General features: G+C 38.1%; 1 long non-coding RNA gene across 4 annotated transcripts; it reads right to left on the bottom strand.

Moving 5' to 3' along the window:
- Positions 1–8457: 8457 nt before the first annotated feature.
- Positions 8458–10703, bottom strand: LOC118487670. 4 transcript variants are annotated; one of them, XR_004882562.1, is made up of 9 exons: positions 10583–10703; positions 10370–10480; positions 10040–10292; positions 9717–9974; positions 9560–9637; positions 9267–9447; positions 9024–9180; positions 8831–8929; positions 8458–8687 (listed from the first exon to the last, which is right to left on the bottom strand). It is a non-coding gene; the product is annotated as an uncharacterized LOC118487670 (long non-coding RNA). The 4 variants fall into 4 exon arrangements; XR_004882559.1 differs by having other exon boundaries at positions 8831–8926; XR_004882563.1 differs by having other exon boundaries at positions 8831–8926; positions 9024–9124.
- Positions 10704–14244: the final 3541 nt, after the last annotated feature.

The following is a 14244-nucleotide window of genomic DNA, read 5'->3' as shown; positions in this document are numbered from 1 at the left end:
GCTTTGCTCACGAGCTGAGTTCCATCGTGATAGATTCGTTCTTTCTTCAACGTACGCTCGTTAAAGCAAGCGTGTTGTGCTTCGCGGATGAGAGCTTCGAGGTTATACTGAGCCTGGATGTTTCGAACACCTATCACGTAATTCTTTCTGCTGAGGGCGTCTGCAACTACATTCGCTTTGCCTGGGTGATAACGGATCTCACAGTCGTAGTCGTTGAGAAGTTCTACCCATCGGCGTTGACGCATATTGAGTTCTCTCTGGTTAAAGATATGTTGTAGGCTCTTGTGATCGGTGAAGATCGTGCACTTTGTTCCATACAGGTAGTGTCGCCAAATCTTTAAGGCAAAGACAACTGCGCCTAGCTCGAGGTCATGGGTTGTATAGTTCTTCTCGTGGATTTTGAGCTGTCGAGATGCGTAAGCTATAACCTTGTCTCGTTGCATGAGAACACAGCCAAGTCCAAGGTTTGAAGCATCACAATAGACAACGAAGTCATCGCTTCCGTCCGGCAGTGTAAGAACTGGTGCATGGCACAGCATGTGTTTGAGGGTTTGGAAAGCAGTCTCCTGTGCGGTTCCCCACACAAAAGGCTTGTCTTTATGAGTAAGGGAGGTAAGCGGTACAGCAATCTTTGAGAATCCTTCGATAAATCGCCGGTAGTAACCAGCTAATCCGAGAAAAGAGCGAACTTCTGACGGATTCTTTGGCGTAACCCATCCCTTGACTGCCTCAATCTTTGCAGGATCAACGTGTATACCCCGACTATTCACAATGTGACCCAGAAATTGAACTTCCTCCAACCAGAATTCACACTTGGAGAACTTGGCGTAGAGTTGGTTTCCCTGAAGCAACTCGAGAACCAATCGCAAATGCTGCGCATGTTCGGCCCTCGATCTGGAATAGATCAGGACATCGTCGATAAATACAATGACAAAACGGTCCAAGAATGGCTTACACACGCGATTCATTAGATCCATAAAGACCGCGGGTGCGTTGGTCAAACCAAAAGGCATGACAACAAATTCATAGTGGCCGTATCGGGTTCGAAAAGCGGTTTTGGGTATATCTTCCTCTTGAATCCGCAACTGATGGTAGCCTGAACGTAGATCAATCTTGGAGAAACACTGAGCACCTTGTAGTTGGTCAAACAGGTCATCGATTCTTGGTAAGGGGTATCGGTTCTTGATGGTCAGCTTGTTCAATTCCCGATAATCGATGCACATTCGGAACGACCCGTCCTTCTTTTTGACGAAAAGGACTGGTGCGCCCCATGGAGAAGTGCTCGGGCGAATGAAGCCTTTTTCAAGTAACTCTTGGAGTTGGTTCGAGAGTTCTCGCATCTCAGATGGAGCGAGTCGATACGGAGCTTTGGCTACTGGGTTGGCTCCTGGAATAAGGTCGATTCGAAAGTCGATATCACGACTTGGAGGTAATCCAGGTAGGTCATTAGGGAACACCTGAGGAAATTCTCGGACAACAGGGACATTTTTGACTTCAACTTTCTTTTTCTTGTCCGTCTCTGCTACAACAATGTTGGCCAGGAAGGCTCGATATTCCTTGCGGAGATATTTGCGAGCTTGGAGACAGGACATGAGCTTGAGGTCTTTCGCAGTAGTTTCACCATAAACACATAGAGTATCACCACTAGCTAGCACAAAACGGATCATCTTATCGGAACACACAATTTCAGCACGGTTTTCACGAAGAAAGTCCATGCCTACTATGACATCGAAACTTCCGAGTTGCATTGGAATGAGATTAATCGGGAATATATGATTGTTGAGCTCGAGAGTACAATCACGGAGCACAGAGTTGACAGCAATGGTTCTTCCGGTAGCGACTTCTACTTCGAAGGGTGTCGAAAGATAAGAGCGCTTACGTCTAAGAAGCTTCTCAAATTCAAATGACACAAAGCAGTTATCGGCTCCAGTATCAAACAAACATGATGCATATATACCATTCACAAGGAACGTACCATTGACCACGTTGTTGTCAGCTTGAGCCTGACGTGCATTGATGTTGAAGGTTCTGGCGTGAGCGGCTTGCTGTTGAGGCTGTTGTTGTTGTTGCTGTGGTTGTTGAGCTTCTTGTTTCACCACCCTGTTCGGGCACCGGTTTGCGAAGTGGTTAGGGTCACCACATGCAAAGCAGGTCCGAACATTGTTTGCTGGGGCCTGTGCAGCTTGAGGAGCTTGAGGAGCAGGGAGTAGAGCTTGGTTAACAGCGGCTTGAGCTTGAGCTTGACGGGGACCATAGCGACAACTCGCAGTGAAATGCCCGTAGACGTTACAGTGTGCACAGAATCGGCAAGCCACACCTACCGGGTGATGATAAGAACATGTAACACAGAGTGGGTGGGGGCCGGTGTACGCACGCTTTGCTGGCGGCGCATTGATCACTGGCGCTGAACGCTGTGGCTGTTGCTGCTGCGCTGGTACAGACTGTAGTGGAGTAGCAGTGGTTGCGGCAGCGCAACTCTTCTTCTTTCTTCTCCTTGAGGACTTGGAGGCTTGAGCAGTAGGGTTGTCGGTTGATGCTGCGGTGACTTGATGCAGAGACTTGTTTGGCTTATCCCAGACACCAGCCTTAACTCGCTTGTCGTTAATCTCAGCGGCGAGTAGGTAGGTTTCCTCGATCGTTGCGGGTTTGGCGGCGTGAACAAAATCTGCGACACAATCCGGAAGAGCACGGATGTATTTCTTGATGGTCATGTCAGAAGTCTTGACCTGGTCGGGACATATGATACTCAATTGCTTGAAACGAGCGGTGAGACCAGCATTGTCTCCCTCCTTCTGCTTGATACTCCAGAACTCATCCTCCAACTTTTGGCGTTCGTGGGGAGGACAGAACTCGTCCATCATGATCGATTTCAACTCCTTCCACGTCAGCTCGTATGCAGCGTCGTTCCCGCGCTTGTTCCTTTCTGCGGTCCACCAGTCCAAAGCTCGCGACTGGAAGACACCGGTAGCATTGAGAGTACGGAGGTGATCTGGGCATCCGCTTTGACGAAGGGTAACTTCCACAGAGTCAAACCAATGAAACAGAGCCGTAGGGCCATCTTCACCGGTAAACTCTTTTGGCCCACATGCCTTGAATTGTTTGAAGCTAAAAGTAGCTTTGTTGGAGTCCTTGGGCGTGAGGGTTCGGGATTCCTCAGATGACTTGCTTGCGTTCTCGAATACTTCACTCACAGCCTTTGCTACTGTTTTAGAGAGGATAGCAGCAAGACGACGATCTCTCTTCTCCCGACGAGTAAGACGTTGACGAGGCCTTGATGATGACGACATGGTCTGCAATTGACATCGCCATAGGACTCAACACAACGAATTCGAATCTCGCACGTCTTAGTTTACTAAAGCTTAGAATCACGTTGCATCTCACGTCACGTAACACATATAAACACATAAACACATAATCACAGAGACACATAAGCACAGAAGCAACTAAAGCACAGAAGCAATTAAGCAAATAGAGCACTTAATCTCCTAAACACGTACGAAATTTTATCACAGAAGCAGTCAGAAAACAGAAACCTATATCCACATGTCGAGTGTCGTTTGTTTTGCATATCGGATAGCATCACATTGTATCGTCTAACTTAGTCGTATAGCGTAGCCTAGCACACTGGTTTCGTTTAGATCACATCTCCAGAGATTTGAATCAAGATAGGATAGCAACAAAAGTCACGCTGATTGATAGCAAATGGAGCAATCAACAAATCTTAAAGCACGTAAACAGGTAAATCATATAAAATCAACAAAGCAACACTCAAATCGGAAAATGGATTGTCTGCGGCTACTAGACTTTGACTAACCATGGCAATTTAACTATTCGCAGTTGACTTGTCGTCACTTTCGACTCTAGGGGACATGTTTCTGCCTCGATTCTTGGGCATTATGCATGCGCATTCTAGGCCATACTCGTGAGTTCAGGTCGTTGGAGTCCGTCAATTGCCTTGGTGAGATGAAATAAAGTTGGAATGACTGCTAAGGTTAGGGTTTCACCCCTAGCTCAGCAATTTCTTCCTTGTTTTAAGAAAATTCAGAGGAAGTTTTTATCAATTTATGGGCTTCAACCCCGAATTTGGTATAACTTTCCCCCGTTTTGTTGATAGAAAATCGCACAGAATAATTGGCAAAAATTTGTAATTTAGGCAGGAATTTGCGGGTTTCACTCCTAATCCCGTCCAAATTACAAAATTTGGCTCGGAGTTCGGATGTAATGATAGAATAGAAGGAAACAACATAGAATAAGCACATAAACTTAGTCTCTTGGTTCCTAACTATAGTCTAGGTCTCTAAGACAGCGATCCGGACTAGATCGTGTCTAACCTAATTCCCTATAGTTATGGCTCTGATACCAATCTGTCACACCCCAACCGATGGCGGAATCATCGGGGCGCGGCACTGAGCGAAACAGATTGTTCAGAAGTTTCCACAACAACTATCATACAATTCAGTTATATAACACGTCCCATACCGTGTCCCAAACAATAACAAGTTATCATAGAAATCAACTAAACAATATGGGAACTGTTCCGACAACTCGGATTCTTAATTATTACAAACCAAAGTAAACATTGTCTTAAGACTTCTAGACAACTACTGTGGATCTTACTGACTACAGGTGCCAGTGCAAGATCTACAGATAATTATGGCCCTGGAACAGGTACGTGGACACTGTCCTAAGGACACAGACTCCTAGAAGTTTATTATTGCCTCGTTTCCCTAGCACGCTAGTAGCTTAAACACCTGTCACATACGTTAAAATAAAAGTCAATACATATAATGTAAAGGTGAGTACACAAGTTTGATATAGCATATAGAGTTCGAATAGTTTACGCATAACCAAGCACGTACACAAGGGCAAACGATGCATGTAAATTATCAACATGGGACCATCGGTACCAACGACTTCGGGTTGACTGTCCGAGACAGTTCGCAATACATGATTACCACCGTAATCCATGCAAGTAATTGTCCTTAGCAACCCCCGTGTGAACGGGTGCTGAGTCCAAACTATAGTACTATGTTGCTAAAGCAGGTAGATAGCACTCCACGTGTAAACATAATAAACAGCAATCATTTAGACAAGTAACACATGCAAATAGGTTAGCGTTCAAATAGTTTGTGTTGATTGTGATTTTGATAATTTACGTATGTAACACCCAAAAGTGCTGAAAGCAAAAAGGGGTCGAGTATACTCACAGTGGTTGATTGTGGATTGAAGGGAGCACTGAGAATAGGTTAGCCTGAATAGTTCGATAACACAACGATGAGTAACGCGGAAAAAGTAAGCAAAGGAAACTGGATCGGATAGACCAATCGATCGGACAGCAGTTCGATCGAGTGGGCTGTTCGATTGGTTTGAAAGTCCGTTCGAACGTCCATTCGATCGGCTGACTGGCTCGATCGGCTGGTTCCTTCAAGTGGATTGTTTCTTCCTTTGATGTGAAGGAGGTGTTTGTGTATGATGGTTTGTACTACCTTTCAAGTTGGTCGATCGAACTGCTGTTCGACCGGTTAGCCCAACCGATCGGTTAGCACTTTGTTGTTTTCAAGTATGTCACTCGATCGGTTGGTATGTTCGATCGGGTGACATCCCAATGCTTTGAAAAGTCTAAGTGTTTTTAAAGTATAGTATCTCATGATCCGAGCAGTAATGATTACAATCGAGTGGCGTAGTCGATCGAACAGTACCTCGTCAATACTACACTTTGTGAGTTGGTGAGTCTAAGTGCTGGTCGATCGGTTAGCCTAGTCGATCGGCTGGCATAGTCGTTCGGTTGGGCTGTTCGATCGAACAGCCTAGCCGTTCGGCCAGCTTCTCGATTTGGTTAACTTATCACCTAACACTTGGTTATTCCCGTTGTTTGTTGGTGTTTTAGAGATATTTTGACTACGAGTTGAACCACAAAACTGAAGTCCCCATTTAGCCTACTGACTTGAGCAGGAATCACCCAAACTCGGTCAGAGACGGTTTGGAACCCAAGTTTAAGTTTAACCCGAAATCGGTATATCTCTCGGTAGGACCCGAATCTTGAACCATGTGTTTGTTTAGAACGGTTTATAAATCGGTTCAAGCCTCGTTTTCACCGGTTTGAGTGTAAAAGAGCTGAAAGATAGAGGAAAACCCATCTTCCAATCCTTTTCCACCGTGAAATGTTAAGATCTTTGGAAGATTTTAGGTTATCTATGTGGAAATCGGTTAGATCTAGCTTTATTCATGGTTGAATGAAGTCAAGAACATGAAGTTCTTGATGAACACCAAGAACACCATGATGACATCACTCAAGAACACCTAGATCTTGGTGATTTCATGGATGAAAATCAGATTTTGAAAGATAGAAAGATGGAGAATCGATTAATGAACAAAAACGTACAAGGATTAGAGTGAAATACTTACCGGTTTGAGAGAAATCTTGGATTTAGTGAGAAGAAGAGGCTGGTCGGTCAGAGCTTTTCCAAAAGTGGAAAGGTTGACAAAGACAGCCCTATTTATAGGCTTCCAAAAGAGGAAAGGTCAGCTGATCGAACAGCATCCCTGATCGAGCAGCTGTCCGATCGATCAGTCCTGTTCGATCGGCTAGCCTGTTCGATCAGGTTGCCTTGTTCGATCGGCTAGCCTGTTCGATCAGGTGGCCCTGTTCGAACGGCTTGCCTAGTTTTGAGTGTTTCGCGACGATTTGATATTTCGACTTCGATGAACGATGATTTGAGAATGATAGAATTCCTAATCAAATTACTTTTAGTTCCAACTACTATATCTAACATACAAACATCCTTACAACCATTTCGGGTTCGATTTCCATTGAGTTTGATTCACCTTCGATTCTTGATTTATTTGATTGATTCACCACACACTTTAACATCAAAGTAAACATGCACAAGTAACACATAAAGCACACACACACACGTATAAAAGTACTAAAATCCCCACACTTGAGTTCGATGATTGACTTGATTAGCTCGATTATTGGTTGACTAGCTTTATTGCGTTGTTACTTCCTATTATTCACAGTCGATCGTTGACTCACTGTTCGATTATCGGTCGATTTAGTTTGATTATACAACACTTACTCCAAATAATACGAAAATCAAAATGAAACTAAAATGAAAATAATCTTTATTAATCTTTAATTCCAATAACAGTCAACACTTGACTTTGACTTTGACTTTGGAAAACACGGGGTGTTACATGGTATGCTTAAAAACAAAAAGTAATATTTTTAACATACACATAATATGGTATGCTTAAAAACAAAAAGTAATATTTTCTTACATACACATAATACGAAAATTAAGTAACTAACAGCTATATAAACTTGGCCCTAGCGAAATTCTGTGATTTTCGGCTATAATTCTATATCCTAACATTTTCAAAGAACATGTACAGTAGTTTTTTTTTTTAACTTTTTCTATTTTTGTCTTTATTATTTTTCTTTAAACTTTTACCCCTTTAACTTTTAGTGTTAACAATTTCAACCTCTAAACTTTCTAAAAATTTTGTAATGAAGCTTTATTAAAAATTTTGTAATCAAGCTTTATGTGTTTATTTTTATGTACGTGTTTCTATAAATTTAAATTGATTTGCGTTTAGACGTAAATAAATCCCGTTAATAAGTTGGGTCAAATATAATATATTCCTTATGCTTATTATTATATACATTTTCTGTTGGTTTACATTTTGATGTATTTTTTTTCTATAAATGAGCCGGGTAAAAAATATAGGGAATATTTCACAGAATAGTAAGTGTTCTAATTAGGTCACTGGTGTCGTTTTTGTCCCAATTAGATAACTTAACATTCAAATCGAGCCATGTACTTTTTTCCATTTGTCAAGAAAAAAATGGAGTATAAGATGTTGAGATCGAATTATTTTAATATATGAAATTATATTTATTAAAAATAGAAACCATTTAATTACATTAAAAATTAAAAAAAACAAGTTACAATCCACGTCATAACTCGACGTTAGCATCAAATAAAAGAGAAAAAATAAACAAAAAAACCACATCACCACGGTTACCTATGAAATGGATAAAAAAAACCCTTAATTTTAATGAAGAATGAATATTGAATGACCTGATTGGAACATTTTTGAAACTTGAGTGAACTAACTACAACAAAAATGATTTGTTTAGGCGGTGTAAATGGGGATTATGAACGGTTTTATGACCACCTAAACAAATGTCGCAGGAAAAGATGTACGATTAATTTCAGCGGTTAAAAACCTACCCAAAATGAAACAAACTCCGCCAAAAAAAAAACATGTCAAAAATTTATGATTTTGTGATTTTGGGCGGTGGTTTAATATCCCAACCGCCGAGAATTAATAATGCCTAAAACAAAATGTTGGCTCAAAATAATGGGTAATGTTGGCTCAAAATAATGGGTAATGGAAGAGCTCAAAATAATGGCTAGTTAGAAAAGTGTATACACAGCAAGAACAAAAACAAATAAAACTCAGTCACTATCATAGAACCTTTTGATTACATAATAACTTTCAAAGTTCACAAAAGTTGTTCAAATACTACACTAACCTAACCTACAACAATAAGCTATCAATCTTAAAAAACTACATCATGATGTATTCAACCAACCTAAACTCTTAAAAAACCGCGTCATGATGTTTTCAACCGACATGTCAATTTCCTCTTATGTTACGCTTGTTATTTGGGTCCAAATCTAAAAAGAAATCAAATAACATATATTAGTTAACCCGAAACACCAAAAATAAACACAAAACCCGAATAATATAACTGTAAACTCGGATTGATAACCGCAACATGCTAAAGTCAAAATAAGTAAATTCTAAAAGGAATACTTACATTGTTTGGAAAACAAAATTGCTTCTTCAAACGAAACTGGAACATAAACCAAATCACCATGAACCCACACTCCCAAGACCTGTCTTGTTGCATACACTGCTTTAAATTTAAAAGAAAAATTCAGTTACTAAAATAATCACTTAATTGTATAAAATATAAGAGAATTAATCCGTGTATATTACTGATAACATACTTGAACCATGGTCCATGTAAGTCCATTTCCAAAAGAAGATTCTATTGCTCTCGAAAGAGGATAATCATCTTTATTCTTGTGGGCCTTAACCAAAGTCGAATCTAAAATCCAAACACTTCGTTCCTTAGGAGAAACGATAAACAAAACCCAATGGGCGCTAGAAAAAAGAAAGGTATAAAAATAGTGTAATAAACTAAAGAAAATTAACTTGAATACACTAAAAAACAATAAAATATATATTACCTATAAAAAGGGTGGAAGAAAATATTTTGTGCCCTTTTTAAGTTTGTAGACACTTAACAAGTGTTCTTTTACACTTGCAAAATTTGTCTCGCACTCTTTTCCAATTATTTTGTGGATATTGAAGTAGGCAACTTTAGGGTCTTCTGGAACTATTTTGTAAAATACTTTGTTATACAAATATCTGATATCAAACAAAAAAAATTACAAGGTTAAAAATTCAACTATGTTTAAAAACTCAAAGTGTTGCAATATAAAATATATATTACCTAGACCAAAGTAACCAGATCACTAACCTGTGGCTCATAACATGTGACATCTTCCACTTTTTTTTGTCAGTCTTGGTTTTGGGGAGTTGTCTCTGTGTTCAAAAGCTACAATTTAACAAACACATTAGCAGAAGTCTTATTAAAAGAGTAAATAAAGTCATATGTATAACGTATATTAAATTACCTTTATGGCAAAACGTGGCCATTGAACATATTTACCATGAGCATCACCTAAATCTGTAACCTCGCCATAACATGAAACTGGAAGGAGAGGACTGCTCTCGAATTTTTGATTGATAATATCTACTTTGACTTTCACATAGTCGTCCTCCCTTTGAACCTCATCTAATAACCTATCCATAGTAGGATACACAAGCCGTGGACCGACTACTTTTTCTTTCGTAGAAGGGCCCGAGAATAACAATTCACATTCAGCATGCTCCTACAAAATGAGACAACATTTTTAAAAATAATATTATATATAAAACATTGTACAAATATAATTACCTCTATAGGTGGATAATGAATATGGGATCCACCAACATCACTCGCGCCACGGATACTAGGGCTCAAGCCCACCCCTCCATAATCGCAAACCACCCCTAAACTTTGAGTGGTGGACACGTCCGTTTGACTATTTAGTGCTCCCTTAGCCTTTGTGCGTCCTTTAATCAATATGTAACCAATATTTAACCACAAGTATTAAACACTTAGTGCTCAAGCCCACCATGAAATAATCCTTCCTTAACCTGTGTGCGTCCTTTAATCAATATTTAACCACAAGTATTAAATCCAAAAACTCATTATATATTTATCTATATAATAATATAATATTACCTATAATATTAGAAATAGTACGTCCCTCCATGTTCCCGTCCAAGTAGCCTACTTAGCGGATCCTCCACCCCAGAAAAATAACTGCCATCTGCCTTCATTTCTATTTTCGGACTATGTAATATATACAATTGTTAAGAAATTTGACTTTAACATATATATATATATATATATATATACGTATATATATACACAAATAAATATACATTCACTTACTAGTTTAATAGACTCTACTCGTGCCTCTTTTGCATCTTTAATAATATAATATTATCTATAATATTAGAAACGGTACGTAATCACCCTCCACGTTTCCCTCTCCCACGTTTAGACATTTTCCACACTAAAATAAAAAAAAAAAAAAAACCCAAATTAACGAACATCATATAAAAAGAGTAAACAATATGATCCACACAGCTTCATAACCTCATAAAAAAGAGTAAACAATATGATTCAAATCAGTAGATGACATAGAAAGTCTCAACTAAAAGTAAACCATATATATATAAAACACGGGACCACATGAGATACGCGCATAAACCACTCAAAAGTATATCGAATCTGACATAAGGGCCACACATGGAATCATATTTATCTAGCAAAATTCAACATATATCCAACATAATAAAGAATTTTATTCACAGTTTTGTACTGAAATAAAGAATTTAAGAAGATAATTGATAAAACTAGGGTTTCTTACCAAGGAGTGTTGGAAGAAAAACTGAAGGCGATGATTTTCTATGAAATCTGAACTACAGCCAAGATGAAATCTCTGGATGAAGAATTTATGAAGTTAATCTCTGGATGAAAACTGATGGTGGTTTTGGAAGAAGATCGGCGCGGGATGGTGAAAAGTGATGGCGGGGTTTTGGGGGAGGGTTATGCTTTAATCAATCCGTAATTAGCCTGTTAAGATTTTTTCATTATTAAATACGATTAAAACCCTTTATTCGAGCTAGTCTGTTATCCATGCACCAAAAAAAATGTATTTTTTTAGCCATGATTTAAAACAACTCAAAAAAACCATTTATTTGTGCGTGTAAAATTATTTTGTGCTATGTTTGTATGATTTTGGGCGGTTTATGTATGTAACCGCCCAAAATAATATTTTTTTAGCTAAAAAAATCATAATTTGTACTAGTGTAATTGAAACACTTTTAAAACTTGGTTACTATTCTACAAAGTTACCCCTAAAAATAAGAACGTAAGAAAATAGTTATGGCGTGTCGTAGCGGTGTCGAAACGTAAAGTGACTCGAATTTATAGCGTTTAATGAAAATGTATTATATTTTACTCTACGTGTTTCCGAACAAAATTTACGTCAAATTTAAGTTGGTTTACAATTCGACGTAAATTTTCTTCGGAAATATGTGTCAAATATAATTCGTTTTCATGCTTATTTTTATGTATGTTTTCAGTTGATCTACGTTTTACGCAAATTACAATTAGCAAGTTATGTGTATAGTGCTTTTATCCTATTGACTTTTTTTATTCTTTCTTGATTTTTTTTCTGGACTTTATTATTTTTACTTTTAGTTCTTCATGTTTACTGTTTAGTTTTAGGTTTCTTTTCATTAAAGCTGTATTTAAGATAACATTTACGTTTCCAATTATAATTAATTTAAAATCAAATCATCCCGCTGTCCAATTTAAATTTATTTTTATGTTTTTTGGTCGATCTAAAACATGTGTCGATATTCTTTTGAGCGTATTTCTTTTGGTTGTAATACTGAACCAAAATAGATATCGACCGAAACCCCGCAGCGTAGCGCGGGTATTCCTACTACTTTATGTATATTATAAAACTTGCGCTTTAATTTAAACATGCTAGCACTCACCTTACCATGTATGTGTTACCATGTTAAATTGTGATTTACTATTTTTTAATTGTTCAGTATGTTTTCCAGGATTACAATACATATTTTAAAACTTTAAATTTGTATAACTCAACCCTTCTTGTCAACTTGAGGTTTACGTAGCACACTTTTATTATACATTCATCATAACACATAGCTAAAAAATTATGGATGCATGTGACACAGCCACGTGACAGTTTAATACACCGCACGTCCTGTCTCCTTTGTGTATAATACATAGTGCAAAAATACTGTCTCCTGTGTGTATATATACATAGTGCAAAAATATACATATTGCAAAATGAAAAGGAAAATATATTTAAATAAATTCTGCTTCCTAGTTGTTCGACGTGTGGATTACTTTGTGTTCACGTTTATCCATCATATATGATAAGATAATAAGATAACCACTATGTTAAGGAAATAACGTGTGTGACAAACCCCTTATTATTATTATTTTTATTATTGTAAGATGACCACCATGTTAAGGAAATAACGTGTGTCCCAAAATTCTTCCTCTATAAATATTCAAATCTTTGTTTAATTCTCATACCTACCACATTCACAAAATATCATATCCTCTAGAAAATTGAAGAACGACACCAGAGAAATATGCATCACCACCACCCACCACCGCATCACCACCATAATCACCACCACCCTCCTCCTCCTCCTCCTCACCACCACCACCACCACGATACACCGCCTGCTCCTATCCACCATCACCATTGCCATCCACCACCTCCTACAATTCATCACCATCCACCACCACCGGTACATCACCACCATCCACCACCACTAGTGCATCATCACCATCCACCACCACTAGTGCATCACCACCATCCACCGCATCACCACCACCACCCAGCACCACCACATCATCATCACCACAAATGTTGAAGCAGCAGCTGAAGATCTCATGCAGATTTCTAGTACTACTTAAGTAATATGTAGTTTTGTTTCTATATATGTTGTACCGTCTTTTGAGGGATTTGAGTGTTGATGTGTAGTGATTTATGTATCGACTTTGAAATAAAAAAAATGTAATAATAACATGATTATCATGTATGATGTTCCGCTTGAGGAGAATATTATTAGATAGATCTCGATGTATTATGTTTTGTAATTTTTATACTTAGTTTGTGTTTGTTACTCTTTTTTTATCTATCTTGGCACCTACGCATATGGTTGCCTAGCATTGTATTGTTGACATATGTGAGATGAAGATTTTCACTCGCCCAGCAAACTCTACTCATATTTTTTAGGATGATGTATAGCGTGCAATTGGCCAATTGCCTCGCATAACCCCCATAACGGTGTCACCTTTGACGCTTTTTAGACCTTCCACCCTAATATGTATCACATTCAACCTTTGACGCTTTTTAGACCTTCCATCCTAATATGTATCACATTCAAAACCGGATGTACAATTATATTACGTGGTATTCACAATTCTCAACGTTTAAATATGTTCCTCGCAATTCTCAACGTATAAATATGATCCTTTCTTTTATGATTTTAACCATTCTCAACGTATAAATATGTTCCTTTCTTAAATGATTTTCATAATTCTCAACATATAAATATGTTACTCGCAATTCTCAACGTACAAATATGTTCCGTTTTTAAATGAAACGCGTATAATTACAGTAGGGTGTCAAACATTGCCAACTCTTTGTATGGTTATGATACGAACCAAATCGTTAACCAATTGATCCAAAGAAAATAGATAAGAACTTGAGAGAATTTAGAGATTTTTGAAACTGACTAATTCATTTCTTCTCATTCATATCTCTAAAACATCCAATGACTTACATTATAAATACTAAGCTAAACAACTAATTAACCACTATCCCACCATCTTGACCCACTATCTATAACTTAAAACATGCTTAATTAATAAATAAGCTACGTACTAAAATAAACTTGACAACTACTAAAACATGGAATGAGTTAGTGGGCACATAACAGGTTATTGTATGTTGTATTTAGTTTTGAATCACAAGGTCATAGCATTTCTTCCAA

Source organism: Helianthus annuus, chromosome 2, assembly GCF_002127325.2.
Source record: "Helianthus annuus cultivar XRQ/B chromosome 2, HanXRQr2.0-SUNRISE, whole genome shotgun sequence".
Lineage (NCBI taxonomy): Eukaryota > Viridiplantae > Streptophyta > Magnoliopsida > Asterales > Asteraceae > Helianthus > Helianthus annuus.
The sequence above is the reverse complement of the archived record's forward strand: the minus strand, read 5'-3'. Positions and strand labels throughout refer to the sequence as shown.